General features: G+C 33.6%; 1 pseudogene; it reads left to right on the top strand.

The window, feature by feature from the left end:
- Positions 1–5,261: 5,261 nt before the first annotated feature.
- On the top strand, positions 5,262–5,759 carry LOC149237668 (uncharacterized; annotated as a pseudogene).
- Positions 5,760–8,305: the final 2,546 nt, after the last annotated feature.

Here is an 8,305-nt window from a genome sequence, read left to right as displayed (position 1 = left end):
CCACTATGTCATCATCCATTGGAGACACATTGCCTCATAAAGTATTCTTTAAAGAACTTTCATAAGCAACAACTGATTAACTGGAAGTTACAAGGCCTAATGTTCCCATAGAGACATATACTTAGTGTTTTATTGACAAGACTACAAAGGTCACATGGAGATATATTTATAACACATTAACGCAAGAGAAGTTTCCTAATGAGTTAGAAGATGTGCATACATACATGAACATTAAGAATTCCAAGATGCATAGGATCACATGTAGATCCATGGTCATGCCATGTCCAAAAATTATTGAATGGATCATCACACACATGGTTGACTCTCATGTTGTGCTTCGCGATGAGAGCAACAATCAACCTGCCACCTATTATGGTGAGGATAATCACACATACTATACGCTTTTTAGGCATAATAAATATCCAAATGAAAACTTTTGCGTAGGATGGGATACCCTTGACATGAATAATGTTATTAAAAAATGGTTTTGTGAGCTTGCCAAGTTTCACAAGTGCCCATATGTAGTCTATTCGACGAAGATTGTCATAGACATATATCAATATTTTATAGTTATGTAGTGTCAGATGTTTGGGCACAAGAACATTGAGGTTTTCCAAGAGAATTGGATATATATGCTCAATATAGTGCTGACACATGCCAAATATTTAAAATGGTTGGATATATGATCATATGAGTTGCAACGTCAAGTGGGGCAAGCTAAAGCATATTTACAAGTGAACCAACCCACAAAATTTTACATGTCTAAATTTCTCATGGATGGAATTTGTGCACGTCATGCTTTCCCAAAATTATATTGGAATTAGAATCCTAAAGATAAGTTCCCAATTTATTTCCACTGTAGGATGTTATCAAAATGACACTTCAGAGGTGCATATGACAGATTGGCCAAACACTTCTTTGCAACCATATTTCGCATGATATTCGAGACGAATCTACCATGCATGACTGATCAATTAAAGGATTTAGTTCAATATATTGTGGAATAGTTTGCAACTCTTGAGGGAACATACATTAGATGCTTCAGATGTCATAAATACCTTCATCTTATACTGCAATATGTGACAAAGAAGGTGTTCATGTAGGCAATGGCATATCAACTCAACAAGGGGTTATCAGGAATTCTTCATAGGAGGAAGAAAGCTCGTGGGCCTATCTTTCTAGTGAGGATCAAATTGTGTGAATTAAAGAGTCACATGGCTATGGTAGCAAAGATAAAAGAGTTGGATTGCCTGCACTTCGCTACCAATGAATTCCATGGATATTATCCTAGATGAATTATTAGGAAACATTGTCAGAGGATCAGTCATAATATGGGTTTTTCATAAATTACCAAAGTCAAAGATTCAAAGATAAAGAACAATTATAATCCCATGATAATGTCACATCTAGCTATGAATACCATCTCATCCATGATCTTCCCATTCAAGAATTATAGGAGCAGGAGGAGGAGGAAATAACACCTCAAGAAAAGAAGATAGCTCCTAGGAAAAGGATCGGGTATTCATCAGGCTAGGGGAGTAGGAAATGGAAGTTCAATACTTTATACATAGGAGCTACTCAAACATAGTCGGAGAGGAAAGAATAAGAGGAAGAAGAAGAAGAAGAAGAAGAAGAAGAGAGAAGGAAGCAAGATGAGTTGCTTGAAAAAAAAAAAATTCATAAATAGAAGAGAGGAGAAAGATAGAAGAACAACAACATATGTAGTGCTAGGATGAGGAAGCAACATAGAGGATTGAATAAGAACAATTAAATTAGGAGTTGGAGGAGGAATAATTTTAGGAAGAAGGCACCATCCATCCCATGGATTATGAGAAAGATACCCTAAAATAACAACCAGTCATAGGAGCTCATCTTCCATTAAGAGAGATGGGGATCACACCCCCACCAACAGATAGAGTCACAAATGTTTGTAGTGTAACATTTCATTAGCTAAAGAAGTGGATCATGTAGAAAAGAAATATATACCCTCCTAATGATCCTCATATCCCACTCTCAGTCACTAAATAGAAGTTGATAACTTCTAACACTAGAATAAATCTAAGGTAAGTCATCGTGGAAAATGTTGCATTCACTAGAACAGCACATGATAACTCATAGTAATTATTGAATTAGAATTCTAGGTTGAAAAGAAAGCTTGTTGTAGTGAAACAACATGTAGAACGTCTTGAGGCATAGAACTAGTGGTTGTCATCACATAGCATCAATACCGCAGAATGGTAGTCATCAATGCCAAAAGAATCATACCAATGGAGGATACTATGGCGTGACTATATAAAAAGATGATACTTATACAACAAGTCATGGCAACTCTCAATGGAATTAAAAAGAATGCTTGAGAAGTGGTGAAAATCCTAAAGATAGCAAATAAAGAAGTTGACCATATGTAGGAGTGGGATGCCAAATTTTTTTATTCTCGAGAGAATTTGGAAAGTTAATACAAGGTCTTCACCGAGATAGACAAATTTCAGTTAATACGCCACCTACGAAATTACTCTCATCTTGGAGCACAGTTGGTTAATACTATGGTTGTATACAACTAGTTACAAAATGGGTTTCAATCTCTAAAATAGAAGCATAGGATGCCCGCCATCAGAACCCTTGAATAAATTAGAGGCAAGGAGGTCATATTCAAGGAGATAAGGGATTACATTGAACAAATCAAACAAGCAACTAAACAGGAAGGTTTTGAGGTCATGAAGGACATTATTCAGCAGTATGCCTTTCCGCTAGTTAAAGCGCGCATGAAGCTTTCATGGCTCTGGAATAATGTACTATAAATCTCCAAGAACATACTATCATAGGCATTGAAGGTGAAGATGCATTATAAAGGGTTCCTTCCAGATCGAAGCGTAGCCATCACAAATGATTTCATAGCATGGCACACCTATATCACAAATAAACTACACGAAGAAGAAAATTATTTATCGATTTGAATGAGTCTTTTTCCTTTTAGCATTTTTGTCTTATTAGGCCACCGTCTCATTTGTAAATTGTCTTATGTAATAAATGTTTTCTAATGAAGTCCAAGGGAAACAATTGGAATATGAAAAGCCACATATTGGAATGTAATGAGTCATGTTACAATATCAATAGTCATAGAAGTCAAACAGTCACAAGGAAGCTCAAAGGTCATTGTATTTCTTATAAATATCTCCTCATAACTCAAGAAAATGGATTTTAATCTCAATTTTGGAGGCTTATCCTTGTCTTTTCTATTTGGTTGTTTGACAATTGGAAACTAGGTAGCAACGATGCTCCTAGTGTTGGAGGCATGGACTATTCTAACCAGCCAAAATTTTCACCAGAAAGTAGGCATAACTAAAGATTTTAGATGTTGGATTATGAATTGAATTGAGTGGCCCATGTTTACAAAATATGTGCCATTTGGAATTCTATGGTATGCATATCGTTATTTGGTACTATGTGGTATGATCCATCTAGGTGTTGTATTTACAATTATATGTCAATTTATCTAAACTAAGATCTCATGTTAATGTGATTAATTCACCTTAATTATGTCATAGATGATAATTGATTCAGGTTTTTGTTTAATTGTATCTGCTACAAATGATTTTGAGCTATTTTTTGGACAAAACGTAAATCCATGAGTTATAGTTACATGTTATTAACAATCAATGAACCCATTCCTAAGGTTTAATTAGCAAAATTGTAGCTCATATGATTTCAAAAAGACATTGGTAAAATTATTCAATGAGATTTGGATTTTTGGTATGTGGTGATGACCGGCTAGTGGTTGGGGACATTATGAAGAATGTATTTGTCACAATTAAATGTACAAGTTTAAAATCTACATTTTGTATCATAACAATTTTGGCTTCAAGGAAAACATTTTGTGGTTAAGGGGATTTTCTTGGTCTTTTCGGAAGCCATGTTACAATGGGAGATGTGTGGAATCAATTCTACTAGTGAGAGGAAATAGTAAGTAGTCCAAAGATAGAGATTAAGAAATTTAATGCACATAGTTTCTAGATGTTGATAAGGGACTAGGTCAAGCTGGATTGAAAGGAAAAGAAAAGATGTTAACGACATTCATTCACTGTTTTAAAATTGTAAACCATAATACAAAATATTAAAACTTGAAATTATTAAAAAGACTTAAACATAAAAAAAATTTATAGATATTAAAAATATTAGAAAAGGAATTCAAATGTATAGATATTAAGAATATTGGAAAATATATTTAACAAAAATAAGATTTGGTTTTATAAAAAAAACATTGGAAAACACGTTTAACACCTCACTTTTCCTAGATATTTTAACCATATATAATTAAATTAGAAATATTTTAACCATAGAAAAACTTGTCAAAATTCACGACCGTCGGCCTTTTGTTTGATTTTTAATAAAATACTTGTTTTACCAAAACTAACATGCCGGTGTATATACAAGTAGCTGTTACATTCAATTAATGCGAAATCGAAAGCATAATAGAAAGAAATCCTTAATCCTAACAATTAGATGTTACGATCAAGTATGATTGATGATTCATCTAACCAAAACGTAGGACCTATATAGTGAATTGGTCACCTCCAAGTAGGATATGGACCACTGTACCCATGATTAGGTTAATTGTGAACTGAGAATAAATCCTAGGGTGTATGAGTTGAGGAGAGGGAGGAGAGGAACAACCTCGTACACTAAAATGAGGCTTCGAATAATCAAGCATCATGAAAAACATATATAATTCATGAAATGTTTTAGTCTTTACAGCACCATATTCGATTATAGTCTCTCTCTCTCTATATATATATAACTAACAATATACATCACTTACTTTGCTGGTATGTTTTGTATTCTTTTAATGACCATCTCCACCTATTTTACCTTGTTTAGGGGGGATTGTAGGAGGGAGAAATCTCCCCCTACTTGGGTATTAGCGGGGATTGTAGGAAGGATAAATGTGTCCCTACTTGGGGTCTTGGGGGCTTTGCAAGAGGGTAGAAACTACTTGGGGTCTTGGGGGCTTTGCAAGAGGGTAGAAACCCCTTGTTTAGGGGTTGGGAGGCAGTGCCCAAAATTATATCTAATTTTAGTTTTATTTCTTGGTGCCCAAAACTAACATGCCGGTGTATATATAAGTAGACATTACATTCAATTAACGCGAAATCGAAAGCATAATAGAAAGAAATCCTTCGTTGGTAATCGAAGAAATAGTACGCTTGGACGTTCCCTCTCGAATCAACTTCAACATCAACATCATCGTCTGCAATTGCGTGGTAATGGAAACACAGAAGAAGCGGGTCTTTCACAATAATCAGATTGTTAGGCTGAAGAGCTCCGATGGCAAAATATTCGACGTGCCAAAAGCAGCAGCGTGGCAGTCGGGGATAATAAAGAATATGGCAGAGGACTTTGGCATTACTAAAAATCCCATTCCCCTGCTGTTTTTGTCCAGCGACATTTTGGAAAAGATTATCAAATATTGCAAATACCATGTTGATCATCCCCTACGTCCGTGGAGATCAAAAGAGGATGTTGACCCATGGTATGTGGAGTTTGTGAATTTGGATCTGCCCACTTTGATCCAACTTGGATTGGCTGCCATGCGTCTGGATATAGTGACTCTTCTTGACCTGGTCAGTCGAACTATTGCGGGTGAAATTGTTGGGTTGAAAACACCCGGAAAAGCCCGAGAGATGCTGAAGATGGAAAATGACCTTACTCCCCAAGACTTGGAAGCGATCAAGTGTCAAGCTCCTTGGGTTCTCGGTAAGTGAACTCGGTCCAATTTTTTAATTATGAAAATCAATGACCAACTTGTGTTTCTTCTGTCTGAAATATTTTATCTATAAATATTTTTAAGAGGCTTGGAGGCAGGTTTCTTTTATAAATTTGTTTATCGTAATTTATTGTAATTCTCAAGATAGGTTTAGTCATTATTATATTATTTTTTCTTTCTTCAATTTAACTCAGAATTTTCCAAATATTGAAAACTTTTGAGCGAAAATTGCGATAATCCGAAACCATCTTTCATTATCTAATTTTTGCAGTCTGGAATAGATACACAAAGGTTATATTAGAAGTTATTATCTTTTTATACAAATAATAACAATAAATATTTATTAATTTTGACAACAGGGATGCTTGAAATAGAACAACAAGAAATTCTGGTACACCAAGGGCATGAGACATCAAACAAAGTTGATGTTTCACAAAGTTCAGATTCACATAAAGAATCTCCACTATGGTTGAGATATTTTCTCAACAAAACACTAATCTAGGAGAACTATTTGGAGAGAATCTCTCATCCTAACTAAAAGCCCTAGTTTGAGGAAACTCTTAATTCTCAAGATTTGATTTATTTAATTATGATATTTGGATTTATAACTGTTTTATTATGAGAGCGAGGCTAACATTTGCCTGAAAATTTGCCAAAGCTGGATGCTGGAATACACATCTTTATCTTCATTTGTAGGGATGAAAGACTTGGAAACATCACCCTTCTATTGCAACATATCTCTTTGAAGTTGCAACTCCAGTTGAAGAAACTCAATCATCCCATAAGCATGTTTAAGATGCACTTGAATATCAGCAAGAGTTGTTTCTCTCATGTTCACCATGTCACCAGCGTATGATAAAATCAAATTGTTAAGAATTTGGGATAGTTGAATGTGTGTTGCCATGTGAACTGGTTGGAACTCACGCTTGCTTGCTTCTAATACTTGCTAAATTTTTAGAACTCACTTGCTTGAATGCTTGATCTTGCTTGCTTGAACTCGTGCTTTCTTGTTGTAGATATGAACAAGCTTGATGTTTGTTTGAATATCACATTTGCTTTCCTTAGAGCTGAACTCGCTAGCTTGGTTGATTGTTGCACGCTCACTTGAACTTGTTCTAACAATTGATAGTTTGAACTCACACTTGTTTGATGATGATTGCTTACTTGATGACTTGCTGCTTGATTGAATACTAACACTTTGTCCTTTCTTGAATGTACTCATTGAATGTGCTGATATTTTTTACAAAAGAAAGGGCGTTGAACACTGTCGAAAATGCACCCAAGAGACAAATGACAAGTTTAATCTTAATGACTCAGTTGAAGACTTACTTGACTTAATGTACTTACCTTAAAATTTCAAATTAGGGTGTCAGTTACAACCAAAAATGCACTTGTACAATTTAGTTAAAAAATGTTTATCTACAAATGATACAACAAGTGTTGACGATGTTGATGTTGTCTGGTCTTGAAATGATTGATTATGTAGCATCCTTAGTTTGATTGCTTTGGTTACATGATGTGAAATTTGGTTGCTTGGAAGATCATCTTTATTAACCTAATGATGTGACACACTGTGCTTGTGTACTTAAGCTTGATTATAGGAGCTTGATTAAGTGTTCTTATACTTAAACTTGCTTATGCGCATGTAGTTTTTTAAGCATAATACAAAGAGAGCGTTTTTATAATCTGAACACAAGTCATGCACACGCATTCATTACACAAGGTGTACCTAATATGCCCTTATTCGATTTTTGGCGGATCTAGGACACAAGCACCACAAAAAATATATGCTTTTATTTAAGTATGGGAGTACATCAACCGTCACCTTCACAACATCATGAATGAAATTCTTCAAACAATGAGAATGCCAAGCTTACAAATGTTTGAAGAAACTTGTCTTCAAAAACTACCTGCACTCACTCAATTGCTCTCAAAGTAAAATGTTACTTTGAATTACAATAATGACTTTCGCCCAAAAAAATTCACTTATCGCTCCAAATTTACAAAATAATTATAGCTCCAAAATATAAAAAATAATTGCACCTTATCACTCCAGAAAATCACACCTTATCTCTCCATAATAAAAAATATAATGCACCTCTCTTCAAAATTACCTTATTTCTCCGAAACACTCCTTATTACTCCATTAACTTTATAATTATTACAAATTTTAATATATATATATATATATATATATATATATACATATACATATATATATATATATACATATATATATATATATATATATATATATACATATATATATATATATATACATATATATATATATATATATATATATATATATATACATATATATATATATATATATACATATATATATATAGATATATCTATATATATATATATATACATATATATATATAGATATATCTATATATATATATATATATATATATATATATATAAAATCCACTTTTCATTCGAGAAAACTCCTCCTTGTCACTATTAGAAATATTTTTTTTAAAAATTAAATAACATTTATGTAGTCACTTGAAAAAGTGAATGGATCTCCTTACA

The sequence above is a fragment of the Pinus tabuliformis genome, chromosome 8, assembly GCF_031772625.1.
Source record: "Pinus tabuliformis cultivar Carrire ecotype Pingquan chromosome 8, CPIR1, whole genome shotgun sequence".
Taxonomy (NCBI): Eukaryota; Viridiplantae; Streptophyta; class Pinopsida; order Pinales; family Pinaceae; genus Pinus; species Pinus tabuliformis.
The sequence above is the reverse complement of the archived record's forward strand: the minus strand, read 5'-3'. Positions and strand labels throughout refer to the sequence as shown.